At 40.3% G+C, this 21,147-nt stretch overlaps 1 long non-coding RNA gene across 1 annotated transcript; it reads left to right on the top strand.

The window, feature by feature from the left end:
* Positions 1-20,276: 20,276 nt before the first annotated feature.
* On the top strand, positions 20,277-20,942 carry LOC135611758 (uncharacterized). Its single transcript, XR_010486645.1, has 2 exons — positions 20,277-20,433; positions 20,511-20,942. It is a non-coding gene; the product is annotated as an uncharacterized LOC135611758 (long non-coding RNA).
* The last annotated feature ends 205 nt before the right edge of the window (positions 20,943-21,147 follow it).

Raw genomic sequence — 21,147 nt, 5'->3', positions numbered from 1 at the left:
CGAGACCTCCTCGACATTAATCTCGTTGATGAAAGGTTCTGGTTCGATTCAAGTGATATGGATTGTTGTTATTTTGGTTTGCTCTTCATGGTATTGTTCTGTTATCGAGTGATGAGGGTTTGTTCATTTTTGTTTTCATATCCTCGTTGCCAAGAAAATAGTTATAAGACAGAGAGAGAGCGCCGACAAACATTTCAATTCGTGTCAAAACCGACGTAGACTAACTTACCAAAAATCGAAAGCTTAAAATAAATTAATTTTTTATAAATAAAATATTAATTTGATTATGTTGTTGTAAGCTCATTTACAAGATGAGTATTTGACCCTAAGGTTTTCTCCTTTGGCAAGTACCAAGAAAAATGGCGACGCACGGACGTGAGGGGATCATTAAAACGCACGGACGGACGTGAGGGGATCATTAAATCGCACGGACGTGAGGGGATCATTAAAACGCACGGACGTGAGGGGATCATTAAAACACACGTCCGTGCGTCGCCACCAACAGCGAAATAGGAGCGGGCGAGGAACGTGAGGGGATCATTAAAACGCACGGACGTGAGGGGATCATTAAATCGCAACTACAGAGAGAAGCAGTGTAGAACGAGGAGGTCGAGGAGCAGTGACGGCCAGGACCGAAGAGCCAAGTAAGAATCCGCCATTTCCACCGTCTCTCTCTCTCACTCTCCCTGCCTCCGGGGGTGATATGGCGAGGGCGTCTCATGCTTAGTGACGCGGTTGATATCGGATTCGGGGAGTGGCCTCCGGAGCCGTCGGATCCGGGTGGGGTTGCAGCCGCCGCCGTTCTCCCTGTAGTTGCGATTTAATGATCCCCTCACGTCCGTGCGTTTTAATGATCCCCTCACGTTCCTCGCCCGCTCCTATTTCGCTGTTGGTGGCGACGCACGGACGTGCGTTTTAATGATCCCCTCATGTCCGTGCGTTTTAATGATCCCCTCACGTCCGTGCGATTTAATGATCCCCTCACGTCCGTCCGTGCGTTTTAATGATCCCCTCACGTCCGTGCGTCGCCATTTTGAGCGGAGAACGCACGGACGTGAGGGGATCATTAAAACGCACGGACGTGAGGGGATCATTAAAACGCACGTCCGTGCGTCGCCACCAACAGCGAAATAGGAGCGGGCGAGGAACGTGAGGGGATCATTAAAACGCACGGACGTGAGGGGATCATTAAATCGCAACTACAGGGAGAACGGCGGCGGCTGCAACCCCACCCGGATCCGACGGCTCCGGAGGCCACTCCCCGAATCCGATATCAACCGCGTCACTAAGCATGAGACGCCCTCGCCATATCACCCCCGGAGGCAGGGAGAGTGAGAGAGAGAGACGGTGGAAATGGCGGATTCTTACTTGGCTCTTCGGTCCTGGCCGTCACTGCTCCTCGACCTCCTCGTTCTACACTGCTTCTCTCTGTAGTTGCGATTTAATGATCCCCTCACGTCCGTGCGTCGCCACCAACAGCGAAATAGGAGCGGGCGAGGAAGACGAGATCGAGAGACGGAGCTTCACTCGTCCCACCCAGTTGTCCCGCTCGTCGAAAACCCCTACCTTTGCTCCTCAGGCGATCGATCCCGTCGTCGGGCCCTGCCCCCAGGTTTGCCTCCACTCCTTTCTCCTACCCCGTTCCTATTGCGACGCATTGATATGCTCTTGTTTCTTTTGCTATGGAGCTCGTCTCGATTTCCGTTTAATTGCTCAGGGTTGTATTTGTTCTGCGTGGATTCTCGGTTCTATTTGGATTACGCCTTTTCTTCTATGTTTCTCGTGAGGTTCATCGTGGCGGATCCTCTTGGGAAATCTCAATTAGGGTTTGGATTGTGGGGGCGTGGGGCTTTAATTTGATTAATTATGTTATTTGGATTGTTGATTGCTCGAATTTGGATGGTGAATCACGGGAAGTGCCATTGTGTAACATTTATTTATGTTTTGTAGATAAGAGTTTTTGGTCCTTCCGTAGCTACTCAAGTGCTCGGCCTATTGTCAGAGCTGGAATGGAGGGCATAAATGGTATATAAACTTGGTCTTGTTTTTCATTGTTTAGCTATAAGTTGTTGTCAACTTGTTGTCAAAGCTTTGGGAGTTGAGATGCATTAAAGAGAGTTTGCAATTTTGTTACAAGCATTGATTGAAAAGGCGCTAGGTGCCAAAAGGTGCTAAGGTCCAAAAACGTCCGAGGTGCTAGGCGTTCGTCTGAGTGAAGCGAGACGCTAAAATATAAAAATATATAATATAATTAATAAATATATTTATTTAAATAAAAATATATCATTTATTCTGAAACCTAATAATAATTTTAAATAAATAAAAATTAATAGTATTAAAATCAAAATAATATATTATTAATCTAATAAATAAAAATACTATTACTAGTATATAGTTAGTAGCAAGGTCTATCATACCGAAGCGTACCATCCGTACCCGGCGGTACGTACCGATCCGATAGGTTACCGGTATGCGGATCGCCCGATACCGCTACAGTGCTACAGTATGAAAAAAGTATAAAATTGTTCGGTACGCCCTGATGTACCGCCCGGTACACCGGTACCGTACCGTACCGTACCGAGCTCGGGTCGAAACGCCTGTACGGTACGGTACGACGAACCTTGGTTAGTAGCATATTGTTAATATATTGATAACAGTATACTATTGAAGTAAGAAGAGTGTGAGTAAGAGGAAGACTGAGGCTACTGACTGAGAGCAGCGGCAGCGGTAGCAACGAGAAGCGATAGTGGCAGCGGCAGCGGTAGCGGCGAGCGATGGCAACGGGAGCGGCGACAGTGGCAACGACAGTGGTAGTAACGAGTAGCGGGAGTAGGAGCGGCGAGCGGCGATAGTGGCAGCAGCAGCAGTAGTAGCGAGCAGAGGCAGCGGGAGCGGCAACAGTGTCAACGGGAGCAGGAGTGGCGAGCGACGATAGTGGCAGCGACAGCAGTAACAGCGAGTAGTGGCAGCGGGAGCGGCGATAGTGGCAGCGGTAGCAGCGAGCAGGGGGGAGCGAGAGCGGGAGCGGCGAGCGACGACAGTGGCAGCGGCAGCGAGAGCAAGAGCGACGAGCGACGATAGTGGCAGCGATAGCGGTAGCAGTGGCAGCGGCAGTGGGAGTGGAAGTGGCGAGCGGGGTTAGAGTTGGGGAAGTCGTGAGAAGAAGGCTGATATCGGTGCTTTAGTTGGTTCGATTGGACCAACTAAAGCACCGGAGATTGAACCAGACCTAAAACGCTGGTTCGGTCGCTGGGTTTAACCCGGGTGCTCGCCCGACGCCTGGGCTCGGGCGAGCGCCCAAGCGACGCGCTTCGGGCCTCCCCTCGCTTAGGAAGATGAACTTGACTTCGATATTTTCTGTTTCTATATCACTTTATTTCAATGCTTGGCAACACTGATATATCTAAGCTTGCATGCTGCTTTACTTCACTTAAGAGGTATATCTTTTAGAAAGCTTTAATCTGATTTTGGATTCCAATTTTAGGCTGCAGTACACTAGAAACTTGTTATGGACTGCTAACAATCTTGACATGTTTATGTTTTATCAATGAAATCAACCATAAAATTGCTTTTATTTTCATATACAACAGTTCTTAACTCTGAAAATAAAAAGTATGTAATGTCAGCAGTAGGTTGACATAAAGGAAAACTTGCATATACCTCCATAGTATAATAGCAAGAAATAATGTGTGAAGAATAGGGTTTCAGTTTCCTCACCTTCTTAACCATTTGCATTTGCAAACATGGGATAATAGTGATGGACTATTCAACTCTACTATGCAACTCTAACAATTGTGACTTGTCTGTATATATTGTGCAATTGTGACTTCACGCAAGATGCACAAGATGACACAGGAGAGTTCAAGAATGAAGATATAAAGATATCTTGATGTATTTTTTTTCGAGATGATGTGGAATTTATAATTGTCTCACTTTGATATTGATTTTTGGATAAAATAAAGATTGTAATGTGAAGTTTCAAATATCAATAATTTTATCTTGAATTTATGAAAAAGTTTTGGTATGATTTTGAAATTATTAAAAATTGATAGGTAATTAATAAAATTATTATTGACAGTATAGTGACACTCAAATAATCCATTACTAATTTTTTTTATATTTTAGTGACAGGTCAAGCCATCACTAAATTATTATTATCTTTTCCATTTAATCAGTAAGAGTTAATTATATTGTCACTAAAATTGTTAGTCAATTCTTTTAGTGACAGAAGTGTTCATAACCAATTGTTGTCACAGAAATATTAATTTATCAATTTATTTATTTTTAGCGATAGAATTTAATGTTTTAGCTACAAATATAAACTATCACTAAAAACTATAATTTAATGACATATGTGTCTTTTTTTGTTACTAAAACTTTTAGCCACGAGATCTATGCTGACGGAAGCTAGTGATGGCTCATTTTGCACTAATTCTTTTAGTGACAACTTTTGTTCATGGTTAATAACTATTTTTCTTATAGTGTAGGGGGCATGTGACCTGTATGTGTGCCAATATCTCAAGGAGCAGAGGAAACCAATGGCCTCGATCGCTTCCTCGACATGGCACCACCCCACCCCCCTATTCCGATCGATTTCGATCAGCGTTGGCTTGGCTGTGCCGACGACCAATCGGGCAACGCTTCTCAACTTTAATCCATGGACCAAAGAGGTCCAGCTCTAAGTGAGAAGACCCAACCTCCCTTAGGGTAATAGAGCCATCTAAATCGGAAGGGGGTTGCTCCACACCCTTTTGGGGGTCGGCCTTGTGAGAAGAGTCCAGAAAAACAAGGGAGGAAGTCAAAGAAGTCATCGAAACTAGAGGGCAAATCCACTTTATGACCCACACAACTATACTTGAAACACACCAAAGGTAAATTCTCATATGAAACAGTTTGGAAAATTCCTTTCTTTAGGTGACCCAGTCATACTGCTTATGGGGTTTTGAAAGATCGATTTCTATACTAACCTTACATATCGACCCCTTTCAAACGAGAAAGAACATTCATCATTCTTTAGGGGACGACCTAGGAGAGAACCAAGATTAATAACACATTCTGTTCCAGTACTCCAAAGGAAGATTGACGAACTACACCTAGATAGGGACAGATGAGATCCTCTCTGTGAGAGGCTGGAAATTAGCTTTCTTGGGCATCAGATACAAAACCTCCCCTCGAATGGTCCATGGTCCCTCGGTGAGGATGCGAACAACCTCCGCTTTAGAAAAAAATTGAAAGCAAATAAAAACCTTAAGCCAAATTGATCACTTGGGACACCAAAGAACATTTCCATTAGTGAGAAACCACATATTTCAGGAAATCCAAAGTCGAAGTCGGAGGAAATGATTGATCAAACTAGATATTCAAGGTTTTTGCCATTCATGAGGAGTTTTTTCGTCAAATTCGATGAAATCCTTAGAAGCATCATAGATCCGGTTAAACAAAGAAGAAGATAGTAGTGAACTTGCATCTGGCCCATATGAAGGACCAATTAACATCAATGCCTAAGAGATGCTCTTTCCAGTGAAAGGGCCATCCAATTGGCTCTTCTTGGAAGGCGGAGGGGCATTGGAAGGATCCCGATGGAGTGGCCCATTTTTCTTGGTACTTGCCAAAGGAGAAAACCTTAGGGGTCTGGCTTGGCATCACTCCAGGAACCCTAACTGAAGGGATCGACACCACAGAAGAAGATGATGACACCCTAGGGAGGGGAACAACAATGGATGCAAGGAGAGAGCCAAGTAGGGGATGTGAAGCCAGTAGTTGGGGGCGGGGGGGGGTGGGGAAGGGTGTGGTTGGGTCGCATCAAAGGTGGAATTAAGGAGGGAGAAGGCAATGGGGTTGTCCTTATCGCCTTAGAAACCCAGAGCTTCTCTCTCTAAGGAAAGAAGAGAGTTCCCTACTCTCTCACAAATTTATTTAATGCATTACAATCGACCATATCTTGTTCAGAACTTCACGGTTAGCCCCCAATTCCCTTCTCGCACTTTTCTAGTTCGAAAACCCTAAAGAAGATGCAGTGCAAGATTCTTTTCCGCCATCAATCTGGTCCTCATGATTAATCTAGGACTATGTGTTTTTGCTGCTTATCGATCCGATTGATGTGATTCTCCCGATAAGCTCTAACTCTGATGGCTGCCCTCCCTCCGCAAGCGGACAACTTCTAGATCACCCTTGTTCTTTCCCTCAGTGAGCTTTTTTTTTCCTCATAAATTTGATACTTTTGGTCATATTTTTATATGAAAAAGGTTTACTTGGTGGAATTGGTGGCACCTGCTATTTCTATTCTTCTGTTTCTCTTTGGAACAAATTGATTTATTTGTAGGACATGCTTAGATCATCACAAGAGGATGAAGGTAAAAAGTTTGCTATGAGGTTTGTTACCAATACTAGATATTTGCAAAGTTTTTAGCATTGTGGTGAGGCACTGCGGTTATATCTCTGAGACTTATGTGATGGTATATTTAATTTTGAAGTGTTCAATATTGGTTGGCATGTAGGACAAGCAACAACAAATTACTTTCATAGTGGAGGAATAGAAAGAGAAAAGTGAAAGATAATAACTAAAAATAATAAGCAAATGTATAACTATCCAATTGGCTCAAAGATAACACTCCTAGGATAGAAGTCTTGCACCTCCGCATGCCTCACAAGGTGGGAAAGGAAAAAAACTTGATTCATGGATCCTTTTTTTATTCATACATTACAATGTTATAGCCCATTTTTATATGCTCAAGTATAAGAATAAAAAGAAAATTACAGAAATTTAAAAAATTACAATCGTATCAAATCAAATATATGATATCTTGTTCTTCGTTTCTGATTTGATTTGAGAAATAGTCTTCCTCTCTTCATGATATTTTTGATTGATAATCTTTCATCTTTATAGAGATGAATCTTTAAGATATTCAATCAAGATTTGTAATTTTCAATAATATGATTTCTTTTTTGTTGTATTTTTTCTTTCTTTTTCTCCTCGTTGAGTAGATATTTTCATGTTATTACATATGTAAAATATCTCTAAACAAATTAAATTTATTTTATTAATAAATTAATTTAATTGCTCATGCATCATATTGTTTTACTGTTTCTTTTTCATTTCTGCTATTGAGCGAGCATGCACATGTGGAGATTTTGGAATCGAATGAATTGTTCCTTTAAAGTCAGAGACGATTGAATTTGATTGGCCTAGATGCATGCATAGCAATTCATGTGCAGAGTATAGTTTCATCAAAACTAAAATTTTAATTTCATTCTTCCTCAAATTAGTGACTATATTATGGATATATTAGATGACATTTTGGTCTCTTTGGTGTTTATGTAGCATTTACATGATGCCTTTTGTGGAAGTTGTATGATATACTGCCATGGTTGTTTTGACCAAATACAAAGTTTAATATGCTAATGAGTTAGTTTTAGTTCCAGAGCATGCTTCTGATGATTCTTGGTGTGATGATGGGCTTCTGAATGAAATCTCAGATGCTGACTTAAACAGAGAACAGAAGAGGCGTTATGATCAATTTTATACAGTATCCTTGCAATCTATAAATGATATGCATATCCTTTGTCCAAAACTCTTCATAGTAAAACTTTTAGGGCTTTAAACTTGAGGATGTATCATATGGAACCCTTGACAAAAGTTTATATGGGTTATCGAGATGGTATATCTGCAGGAAAGGAAGCTTCTGCCCAAGAGGGCTTCAACATTGGGTTTAAGCAATCTGCAAGCAGTGGTTACAAATGGGGAATTGTTAGAGGCATCACAAGGTGAAAAGTGATAGTATTTACTGATCTCTTTCTGCAGAAGAATTTTGGTATCTTATTTTTCCTACATTATTTCGTAGTGCATTTGTAAACCTCCCAGATCAATTCAAAGAAAAGTTAGTTAAGAAGCTTGAAGACAGATGCACGTTTCAAAGTCTTTACAAGCCCGTTCAAGAGATTTCCACGGACGATGCTCTGAGAATGTATCACTTTCAACTACAACAAGAAAATAAACAATCTCATCAAAGATCAAAAGCGACAGTATCATCGGCAATCGAAGATTTTGACTGCAATAAGTTAGACTTCTTTTTCAAGGAGCTTATGTTACTTGTAAGTGAGTCTTCTGAAATCAAAGCAAGTGTTGATGTTGTAAAAGGAGAGGAAGAAGAATGACCTTGATGTTGAAGTACTTGGAGGGATCGTTCAAATTCACTTACGTCTGAATTTTCTGGACAGATTGTAATTTTTTGATGGCCTCAGATTGCAATGAAAAGAACTGAACCATTGCTCCGTTGCAGCATAATATATTTTGAGATTTTGCTTCAGAAAAATAGGTTCCAAATTTCAGAGTATTGACTATTCTTCCACTGGAACTGTGCCGTCATTTTTGGGAACGTTGAAAGCACTCATGGTTTGATAATAATCTCCTTCCGAAATGCAATACTTTTTCATTGTGTTTGATGTTGAGCATGGCCTTTCTTTTTCCTCCTAGTTTTGCACACTGTAAATATAAGCATAAGATGCTTCTCCAACAATAACGATAGAATCTGATGAGAGGTTAATCAAGTAGCACTATATTGAAATGAATGAGATACTATTTTCAAACTAATACAAACAACTCTTACACTTTTTTCTTTCCTTTTTTCTGAATAAATTTCTACTTTCAGAATGCATTTACTTCAGCTTTAAATTAACATCGTATTTCATTAATTAGATTTTTTTTTACACTAAGTTAAAGTCATATGGTTGAGTTTTTCTGATCTTTCTTATGTATTTAGCAAGTCAATTCAATAGCCATAAATTTTTGATTTGCCAAATAAATCAGCAATTACCAACTTAACTCTCTTTGACCTTTAATTAATTGTAATCTTAGATGTCTAAGCATATTACAACTATGTCATGCTCCACAATATAGTATTTGTATAAATTATAAATTATAAATTATAAAATATAAGTCTCATTAAATGTATTCATGTGTATAATTCTAGATTAATTATATATTATTTTTATAATTAATTATTATTTTTGAATGTGTCGGAGAATATTAAATCATATTGTCTTAGCATCTAGTAAAATCGGAGTCAGAATATCCAATGATCTTCAAATGGTCTGATCTCCCATATGATCTTTTGTTCTCTTTAAATATCTCATGACTCTTTTAGCTACATTCCAATGATTCATTCCATGATTGCTTAAGTATCTATCTAACATTCCAACAATGTACATTATATCTTGACGCGTACAAACCTGTGCATACATTAGACTCCCTAAAGCTAATGCATAGGAAATCTTCTGCATTTCTTAAGTTTCCAGATTTTTTTTAAGGCACTAATTGAGACTGAACTTGTCTCCCTTTGTGATAGGGGTGTCTCCTGGTTTACAATCCTATATGCTAAACCTTTTGAGTACTTTATCGATATAGTTCCTTTGTAATAATCCTAGAATACCTTGCGATCTATCTCGGTGTATCTTGATTCCTAATACAAAAGGGGTATCACCAAGATCTTTCATCTCAAAATTTCTAGATAAAAATCTCTTGGTTTCGTGCAATATGTCTATATCATTAGTGGCAAGCAGAATGTCATCCATATAAAATATAAGTAAAATAAATTTGCTCCCACTGAATTTATGATACATGCAATCATCAACAACATTCATCTTAAAACCAAATGAGATAATTACTTGATGAAATTTGTGATACTACTAAAAGGATGTTTGTTTTGTTAGGATCGAAATCGGCACTAAGAGGGGGGGAGTGTGAATTAGTGCTTACGATAAAAATTACATCGATTCGAAAATTTCGTTCGATAAAATCATATTGGAAATATGTTTAACTCGAAAACGTTCATAAAAATGTAATGAGCAAGTAAAGCAGTTTGCAATAAAGGTAAACAACAAAATATAAATACAAACTAAGTTTTATAGTGGTTCGATCATCGTGACCTGCATCCACTCCTGATTCCTCTTCACTCAAGGCCATCGGCTTTCACTATCGATCTTCTTTCAACGGAGGAAGATCAACTATCCTTTTACACCCATTTTCTCCTTTTCACCGGTTTAGGAGATAACCTTTACAACCTCACCTCTCTCTTAAACTTCATATATAATACTGAGAGCTTGAGACGAGTTTTTATAATATTACTATAGCATTTTTCTTTTCTTTAACTCACAATTGATGTGTTTACTGAGTAAGGATGAGTAGGGCTTTTTTAGGCCCCAAATGAATTCAAATTTAGGGACCAAATGATCTCATCTTGGGTTTTCGGGGTACTAGCAATACCACCGCCTGCTAGTTTGAGACTAGGTGGTACCATCGCCTAACACAGTCTGGGAGATTGTATCTGAGCAATATTATCACCTAAACTGGCAGTGTCACAGCTTGGGCCAACTATGGGTCACTAATTGGGCCTTCCACTTGGCCCAAAATAACCCCAATTCAGGCCGAGTTAACCCATAATTGAGTTGGTCTAATTACATTCTAAACAATCCAATTAGAACTAAAACTACTTCGATCTAGACAAATTATTATAAGTAAGAATTCTAAGTTATCCAACATGTCATTGGTTCATCCGATGCTTCACCCGAACCTTCGGCATATCGTCCTCTCTTATGATGTATTGCCCAATCGACATGTTGATATCCGCAACACCCGATCTCCTTAGTGCAATGTCTGATCCTTTTGGCCCGATGCTCGAACTCATGGCACGAAGCCTTCTGCTGATATGTCGACCATTCCTCCGGTCCGACATCCAATCTTCTGACATGTTCCATTTTAGCCCAACTTTTGATTCCACCGCTTTAATCAATTTATCTTTCCTGATTGAATATAGTCCTACGTCACTTAAATGTACATTAGATCGTAAACTCATTAATTGATTTCATCGTCAAAATCCAAGATTCAATATGTTTTATCTCATAGATAGATTTTATCAATTTACATATTATTTTCTTTAGGTTCTTTTGATACAAAGTATTCTGGTTGTACCATATAAATTATTTCATCAATATTTCCATTGAGAATTGTTATTTTGACATCCATCTAAAAGAGCTCCAAATCAAAATGTGTGGCTAAAGCCATAATTATTCTAAAAGAGTCATTCGTTAAAACCGGAGAGGTTTATTTAAAGTCAATCCCTTCTTTTTGAGTATAGCCCTTTGCCACAAGACGTGCATTATATCTCTCCACATTACCATTAGAATCCCCTTTGGTTTTAAAAATTCATTTACAACCAATAGGTTTCACTCCTTCTAGTAATGGGACAAGTTCTCAAACTTTATTGTCTTGTATGGACTTATACTCTTGATTCATTGCTTTAATCCACTTATCAGAATTGGAATCCTCTATGGCTTGACAGAAGTTGATTGGATCATCTTCCATCATATCACTACTTTTTTCATGTTCCCAGAGAAATACCATATAATCATATGAAATGACACTCCTCCTTACCCTAATGGATCATCACAAAGGTGCTAGCTCTTGTGGCATATGTTCTTATGGATGTTGAGTTTGATCCTCATGAATAATTTTCTTATACTATATGAGAGTTGAAATAACTATATCCTTTTGAGGTATTGAATTTACCACATCAGTGGCAACTATATAAATTGGATTAAATTGAACCAATTCTTCCTCAAACGTAAAGTCTTTAACCTTATTTCTCCCCCCAAACTCAATATCCTTGTAGCAATACTCGTCTCAAAAATATTTATTGATTTGGGATTATAAAATTTGTACCCCTTAGATCGTTCAGAATAACCAATAAAATAATTGCTTATTGTTTGGGGTTCCAATTTCTTTTCGTTAGGCCTGTAAAGCCTTGTCTTAGATAGACAACCTATGAAAGTGTCTTAGACTAGGCTTTCTTCCGGTCCAAAGCTCATAAGGTGTTTTTGTAGTTGCTTTAATTGGTACTCTATAAGAATGTAAGCTATAGTTTTTATTGCTTCTCTTCAGGGTGACTCTGGCAAAGTAGATTAAAAAATCATATTTCTTACTATGTCTTTAAGTATGCAGTTTCGTCTTTCAACTACACCATTCATGTTAGGTGACCTTGGCATTTTATACAGAGGGATAATTCCACACTCCTCTAAGCATAGAGCAAATGGTCCTCGACGTTATTCACTTGAGCCGTCATTTCTGTTGTAATATTCCCCTCCACGGTTAGATCTAATGCTTTATATATATATATATATATATATATATATATATATTCACTGTTGAATTAGATGCGGTCATCAAATTTGTGATCAAGATCGTAGGATCATGTGATCCTACGGCCCAGATTGAGATTTGGAGCTGGACCTGACGTTTGAATCGGATACAAAGCTTGACTAGAATGGAGTTACGAGTTGACTTAGAGTCGGTCGATTCAACTTAAGCAAGTTGGGATATAAATGTTTTGAAAAAGAAATAACGTGTCACGGCCTTCTTGGTGGTGCGCGATTGTAGGCGAACCCTAGTGGAAATACCAATCTCCAGCTCCGCAAACGAGATCAGGAATCACGGCCCACGCTCTCCTCTCCTCTCCTCCCTCTCTCTCCACCATCCTAAATACTTCACTCCTCCCTCTCCCGCGCAGCCAACCCCTTATTCCCAATGACTTGATTGAAGACGGCGGGTTTCAAAGTTGGTGAGGAGGTGCCGATGAAGGAGGAGGACGAGTTTATGCTTTTAAGAAATTGCTTCCTCGAGACCTCCTCGACATTAATCTCGTTGATGAAAGGTTCTGGTTCGATTCAAGTGATATGGATTGTTGTTATTTTGGTTTGCTCTTCATGGTATTGTTCTGTTATCGAGTGATGAGGGTTTGTTCATTTTTGTTTTCATATCCTCGTTGCCAAGAAAATAGTTATAAGACAGAGAGAGAGCGCCGACAAACATTTCAATTCGTGTCAAAACCGACGTAGACTAACTTACCAAAAATCGAAAGCTTAAAATAAATTAATTTTTTATAAATAAAATATTAATTTGATTATGTTGTTGTAAGCTCATTTACAAGATGAGTATTTGACCCTAAGGTTTTCTCCTTTGGCAAGTACCAAGAAAAATGGCGACGCACGGACGTGAGGGGATCATTAAAACGCACGGACGGACGTGAGGGGATCATTAAATCGCACGGACGTGAGGGGATCATTAAAACGCACGGACGTGAGGGGATCATTAAAACACACGTCCGTGCGTCGCCACCAACAGCGAAATAGGAGCGGGCGAGGAACGTGAGGGGATCATTAAAACGCACGGACGTGAGGGGATCATTAAATCGCAACTACAGAGAGAAGCAGTGTAGAACGAGGAGGTCGAGGAGCAGTGACGGCCAGGACCGAAGAGCCAAGTAAGAATCCGCCATTTCCACCGTCTCTCTCTCTCACTCTCCCTGCCTCCGGGGGTGATATGGCGAGGGCGTCTCATGCTTAGTGACGCGGTTGATATCGGATTCGGGGAGTGGCCTCCGGAGCCGTCGGATCCGGGTGGGGTTGCAGCCGCCGCCGTTCTCCCTGTAGTTGCGATTTAATGATCCCCTCACGTCCGTGCGTTTTAATGATCCCCTCACGTTCCTCGCCCGCTCCTATTTCGCTGTTGGTGGCGACGCACGGACGTGCGTTTTAATGATCCCCTCACGTCCGTGCGTTTTAATGATCCCCTCACGTCCGTGCGATTTAATGATCCCCTCACGTCCGTCCGTGCGTTTTAATGATCCCCTCACGTCCGTGCGTCGCCATTTTGAGCGGAGAACGCACGGACGTGAGGGGATCATTAAAACGCACGGACGTGAGGGGATCATTAAAACGCACGTCCGTGCGTCGCCACCAACAGCGAAATAGGAGCGGGCGAGGAACGTGAGGGGATCATTAAAACGCACGGACGTGAGGGGATCATTAAATCGCAACTACAGGGAGAACGGCGGCGGCTGCAACCCCACCCGGATCCGACGGCTCCGGAGGCCACTCCCCGAATCCGATATCAACCGCGTCACTAAGCATGAGACGCCCTCGCCATATCACCCCCGGAGGCAGGGAGAGTGAGAGAGAGAGACGGTGGAAATGGCGGATTCTTACTTGGCTCTTCGGTCCTGGCCGTCACTGCTCCTCGACCTCCTCGTTCTACACTGCTTCTCTCTGTAGTTGCGATTTAATGATCCCCTCACGTCCGTGCGTCGCCACCAACAGCGAAATAGGAGCGGGCGAGGAAGACGAGATCGAGAGACGGAGCTTCACTCGTCCCACCCAGTTGTCCCGCTCGTCGAAAACCCCTACCTTTGCTCCTCAGGCGATCGATCCCGTCGTCGAGCCCTGCCCCCAGGTTTGCCTCCACTCCTTTCTCCTACCCCGTTCCTATTGCGACGCATTGATATGCTCTTGTTTCTTTTGCTATGGAGCTCGTCTCGATTTCCGTTTAATTGCTCAGGGTTGTATTTGTTCTGCGTGGATTCTCGGTTCTATTTGGATTACGCCTTTTCTTCTATGTTTCTCGTGAGGTTCATCGTGGCGGATCCTCTTGGGAAATCTCAATTAGGGTTTGGATTGTGGGGGCGTGGGGCTTTAATTTGATTAATTATGTTATTTGGATTGTTGATTGCTCGAATTTGGATGGTGAATCACGGGAAGTGCCATTGTGTAACATTTATTTATGTTTTGTAGATAAGAGTTTTTGGTCCTTCCGTAGCTACTCAAGTGCTCGGCCTATTGTCAGAGCTGGAATAGAGGGCATAAATGGTATATAAACTTGGTCTTGTTTTTCATTGTTTAGCTATAAGTTGTTGTCAACTTGTTGTCAAAGCTTTGGGAGTTGAGATGCATTAAAGAGAGTTTGCAATTTTGTTACAAGCATTGATTGAAAAGGCGCTAGGTGCCAAAAGGTGCTAAGGTCCAAAAACGTCCGAGGTGCTAGGCGTTCGTCTGAGTGAAGCGAGACGCTAAAATATAAAAATATATAATATAATTAATAAATATATTTATTTAAATAAAAATATATCATTTATTCTGAAACCTAATAATAATTTTAAATAAATAAAAATTAATAGTATTAAAATCAAAATAATATATTATTAATCTAATAAATAAAAATACTATTACTAGTATATAGTTAGTAGCAAGGTCTATCATACCGAAGCGTACCATCCGTACCCGGCGGTACGTACCGATCCGATAGGTTACCGGTATGCGGATCGCCCGATACCGCTACAGTGCTACAGTATGAAAAAAGTATAAAATTGTTCGGTACGCCCTGATGTACCGCCCGGTACACCGGTACCGTACCGTACCGTACCGAGCTCGGGTCGAAACGCCTGTACGGTACGGTACGACGAACCTTGGTTAGTAGCATATTGTTAATATATTGATAACAGTATACTATTGAAGTAAGAAGAGTGTGAGTAAGAGGAAGACTGAGGCTACTGACTGAGAGCAGCGGCAGCGGTAGCAACGAGAAGCGATAGTGGCAGCGGCAGCGGTAGCGGCGAGCGATGGCAACGGGAGCGGCGACAGTGGCAACGACAGTGGTAGTAACGAGTAGCGGGAGTAGGAGCGGCGAGCGGCGATAGTGGCAGCAGCAGCAGTAGTAGCGAGCAGAGGCAGCGGGAGCGGCAACAGTGTCAACGGGAGCAGGAGTGGCGAGCGACGATAGTGGCAGCGACAGCAGTAACAGCGAGTAGTGGCAGCGGGAGCGGCGATAGTGGCAGCGGTAGCAGCGAGCAGGGGGGAGCGAGAGCGGGAGCGGCGAGCGACGACAGTGGCAGCGGCAGCGAGAGCAAGAGCGACGAGCGACGATAGTGGCAGCGATAGCGGTAGCAGTGGCAGCGGCAGTGGGAGTGGAAGTGGCGAGCGGGGTTAGAGTTGGGGAAGTCGTGAGAAGAAGGCTGATATCGGTGCTTTAGTTGGTTCGATTGGACCAACTAAAGCACCGGAGATTGAACCAGACCTAAAACGCTGGTTCGGTCGCTGGGTTTAACCCGGGTGCTCGCCCGACGCCTGGGCTCGGGCGAGCGCCCAAGCGACGCGCTTCGGGCCTCCCCTCGCTTAGGAAGATGAACTTGACTTCGATATTTTCTGTTTCTATATCACTTTATTTCAATGCTTGGCAACACTGATATATCTAAGCTTGCATGCTGCTTTACTTCACTTAAGAGGTATATCTTTTAGAAAGCTTTAATCTGATTTTGGATTCCAATTTTAGGCTGCAGTACACTAGAAACTTGTTATGGACTGCTAACAATCTTGACATGTTTATGTTTTATCAATGAAATCAACCATAAAATTGCTTTTATTTTCATATACAACAGTTCTTAACTCTGAAAATAAAAAGTATGTAATGTCAGCAGTAGGTTGACATAAAGGAAAACTTGCATATACCTCCATAGTATAATAGCAAGAAATAATGTGTGAAGAATAGGGTTTCAGTTTCCTCACCTTCTTAACCATTTGCATTTGCAAACATGGGATAATAGTGATGGACTATTCAACTCTACTATGCAACTCTAACAATTGTGACTTGTCTGTATATATTGTGCAATTGTGACTTCACGCAAGATGCACAAGATGACACAGGAGAGTTCAAGAATGAAGATATAAAGATATCTTGATGTATTTTTTTTCGAGATGATGTGGAATTTATAATTGTCTCACTTTGATATTGATTTTTGGATAAAATAAAGATTGTAATGTGAAGTTTCAAATATCAATAATTTTATCTTGAATTTATGAAAAAGTTTTGGTATGATTTTGAAATTATTAAAAATTGATAGGTAATTAATAAAATTATTATTGACAGTATAGTGACACTCAAATAATCCATTACTAATTTTTTTTATATTTTAGTGACAGGTCAAGCCATCACTAAATTATTATTATCTTTTCCATTTAATCAGTAAGAGTTAATTATATTGTCACTAAAATTGTTAGTCAATTCTTTTAGTGACAGAAGTGTTCATAACCAATTGTTGTCACAGAAATATTAATTTATCAATTTATTTATTTTTAGCGATAGAATTTAATGTTTTAGCTACAAATATAAACTATCACTAAAAACTATAATTTAATGACATATGTGTCTTTTTTTGTTACTAAAACTTTTAGCCACGAGATCTATGCTGACGGAAGCTAGTGATGGCTCATTTTGCACTAATTCTTTTAGTGACAACTTTTGTTCATGGTTAATAACTATTTTTCTTATAGTGTAGGGGGCATGTGACCTGTATGTGTGCCAATATCTCAAGGAGCAGAGGAAACCAATGGCCTCGATCACTTCCTCGACATGGCACCACCCCACCCCCCTATTCCGATCGATTTCGATCAGCGTTGGCTTGGCTGTGCCGACGACCAATCGGGCAACGCTTCTCAACTTTAATCCATGGACCAAAGAGGTCCAGCTCTAAGTGAGAAGACCCAACCTCCCTTAGGGTAATAGAGCCATCTAAATCGGAAGGGGGTTGCTCCACACCCTTTTGGGGGTCGGCCTTGTGAGAAGAGTCCAGAAAAACAAGGGAGGAAGTCAAAGAAGTCATCGAAACTAGAGGGCAAATCCACTTTATGACCCACACAACTATACTTGAAACACACCAAAGGTAAATTCTCATATGAAACAGTTTGGAAAATTCCTTTCTTTAGGTGACCCAGTCATACTGCTTATGGGGTTTTGAAAGATCGATTTCTATACTAACCTTACATATCGACCCCTTTCAAACGAGAAAGAACATTCATCATTCTTTAGGGGACGACCTAGGAGAGAACCAAGATTAATAACACATTCTGTTCCAGTACTCCAAAGGAAGATTGACGAACTACACCTAGATAGGGACAGATGAGATCCTCTCTGTGAGAGGCTGGAAATTAGCTTTCTTGGGCATCAGATACAAAACCTCCCCTCGAATGGTCCATGGTCCCTCGGTGAGGATGCGAACAACCTCCGCTTTAGAAAAAAATTGAAAGCAAAAAAAAACCTTAAGCCAAATTGATCACTTGGGACACCAAAGAACATTTCCATTAGTGAGAAACCACATATTTCAGGAAATCCAAAGTCGAAGTCGGAGGAAATGATTGATCAAACTAGATATTCAAGGTTTTTGCCATTCATGAGGAGTTTTTTCGTCAAATTCGATGAAATCCTTAGAAGCATCATAGATCCGGTTAAACAAAGAAGAAGATAGTAGTGAACTTGCATCTGGCCCATATGAAGGACCAATTAACATCAATGCCTAAGAGATGCTCTTTCCAGTGAAAGGGCCATCCAATTGGCTCTTCTTGGAAGGCGGAGGGGCATTGGAAGGATCCCGATGGAGTGGCCCATTTTTCTTGGTACTTGCCAAAGGAGAAAACCTTAGGGGTCTGGCTTGGCATCACTCCAGGAACCCTAACTGAAGGGATCGACACCACAGAAGAAGATGATGACACCCTAGGGAGGGGAACAACAATGGATGCAAGGAGAGAGCCAAGTAGGGGATGTGAAGCCAGTAGTTGGGGGCGGGGGGGGGTGGGGAAGGGTGTGGTTGGGTCGCATCAAAGGTGGAATTAAGGAGGGAGAAGGCAATGGGGTTGTCCTTATCGCCTTAGAAACCCAGAGCTTCTCTCTCTAAGGAAAGAAGAGAGTTCCCTACTCTCTCACAAATTTATTTAATGCATTACAATCGACCATATCTTGTTCAGAACTTCACGGTTAGCCCCCAATTCCCTTCTCGCACTTTTCTAGTTCGAAAACCCTAAAGAAGATGCAGTGCAAGATTCTTTTCCGCCATCAATCTGGTCCTCATGATTAATCTAGGACTATGTGTTTTTGCTGCTTATCGATCCGATTGATGTGATTCTCCCGATAAGCTCTAACTCTGATGGCTGCCCTCCCTCCGCAAGCGGACAACTTCTAGATCACCCTTGTTCTTTCCCTCAGTGAGCTTTTTTTTTCCTCATAAATTTGATACTTTTGGTCATATTTTTATATGAAAAAGGTTTACTTGGTGGAATTGGTGGCACCTGCTATTTCTATTCTTCTGTTTCTCTTTGGAACAAATTGATTTATTTGTAGGACATGCTTAGATCATCACAAGAGGATGAAGGTAAAAAGTTTGCTATGAGGTTTGTTACCAATACTAGATATTTGCAAAGTTTTTAGCATTGTGGTGAGGCACTGCGGTTATATCTCTGAGACTTATGTGATGGTATATTTAATTTTGAAGTGTTCAATATTGGTTGGCATGTAGGACAAGCAACAACAAATTACTTTCATAGTGGAGGAATAGAAAGAGAAAAGTGAAAGATAATAACTAAAAATAATAAGCAAATGTATAACTATCCAATTGGCTCAAAGATAACACTCCTAGGATAGAAGTCTTGCACCTCCGCATGCCTCACAAGGTGGGAAAGGAAAAAAACTTGATTCATGGATCCTTTTTTTATTCATACATTACAATGTTATAGCCCATTTTTATATGCTCAAGTATAAGAATAAAAAGAAAATTACAGAAATTTAAAAAATTACAATCGTATCAAATCAAATATATGATATCTTGTTCTTCGTTTCTGATTTGATTTGAGAAATAGTCTTCCTCTCTTCATGATATTTTTGATTGATAATCTTTCATCTTTATAGAGATGAATCTTTAAGATATTCAATCAAGATTTGTAATTTTCAATAATATGATTTCTTTTTTGTTGTATTTTTTCTTTCTTTTTCTCCTCGTTGAGTAGATATTTTCATGTTATTACATATGTAAAATATCTCTAAACAAATTAAATTTATTTTATTAATAAATTAATTTAATTGCTCATGCATCATATTGTTTTACTGTTTCTTTTTCATTTCTGCTATTGAGCGAGCATGCACATGTGGAGATTTTGGAATCGAATGAATTGTTCCTTTAAAGTCAGAGACGATTGAATTTGATTGGCCTAGATGCATGCATAGCAATTCATGTGCAGAGTATAGTTTCATCAAAACTAAAATTTTAATTTCATTCTTCCTCAAATTAGTGACTATATTATGGATATATTAGATGACATTTTGGTCTCTTTGGTGTTTATGTAGCATTTACATGATGCCTTTTGTGGAAGTTGTATGATATACTGCCATGGTTGTTTTGACCAAATACAAAGTTTAATATGCTAATGAGTTAGTTTTAGTTCCAGAGCATGCTTCTGATGATTCTTGGTGTGATGATGGGCTTCTGAATGAAATCTCAGATGCTGACTTAAACAGAGAACAGAAGAGGCGTTATGATCAATTTTATACAGTATCCTTGCAATCTATAAATGATATGCATATCCTTTGTCCAAAACTCTTCATAGTAAAACTTTTAGGGCTTTAAACTTGAGGATGTATCATATGGAACCCTTGACAAAAGTTTATATGGGTTATCGAGATGGTATATCTGCAGGAAAGGAAGCTTCTGCCCAAGAGGGCTTCAACATTGGGTTTAAGCAATCTGCAAGCAGTGGTTACAAATGGGGAATTGTTAGAGGCATCACAAGGTGAAAAGTGATAGTATTTACTGATCTCTTTCTGCAGAAGAATTTTGGTATCTTATTTTTCCTACATTATTTCGTAGTGCATTTGTAAACCTCCCAGATCAATTCAAAGAAAAGTTAGTTAAGAAGCTTGAAGACAGATGCACGTTTCAAAGTCTTTACAAGCCCGTTCAAGAGATTTCCACGGACGATGCTCTGAGAATGTATCACTTTCAACTACAACAAGAAAATAAACAATCTCATCAAAGATCAAAAGCGACAGTATCATCGGCAATCGAAGATTTTGACTGCAATAAGTTAGACTTCTTTTTCAAGGAGCTTATGTTACTTGTAAGTGAGTCTTCTGAAATCAAAGCAAGTGTTGATGTTGTAAAAGGAGAGGAAGAAGAATGACCTTGATGTTGAAGTACTTGGAGGGATCGTTCAAATTCACTTACGTCTGAATTTTCTGGACAGATTGTAATTTTTTGATGGCCTCAGATTGCAATGAAAAGAACTGAACCATTGCTCCATTGCAGCATAATATATTTTGAGATTTTGCTTCAGAAAAATAGGTTCCAAATTTCAGAGTATTGACTATTCTTCCACTGGAACTGTGCCGTCATTTTTGGGAACGTTGAAAGCACTCATGGTTTGATAATAATCTCCTTCCGAAATGCAATACTTTTTCATTGTGTTTGATGTTGAGCATGGCCTTTCTTTTTCCTCCTAGTTTTG

This window comes from Musa acuminata, chromosome BXJ2-5, assembly GCF_036884655.1.
Source record: "Musa acuminata AAA Group cultivar baxijiao chromosome BXJ2-5, Cavendish_Baxijiao_AAA, whole genome shotgun sequence".
Taxonomy (NCBI): domain Eukaryota; kingdom Viridiplantae; phylum Streptophyta; class Magnoliopsida; order Zingiberales; family Musaceae; genus Musa; species Musa acuminata.
The sequence above is the reverse complement of the archived record's forward strand: the minus strand, read 5'-3'. Positions and strand labels throughout refer to the sequence as shown.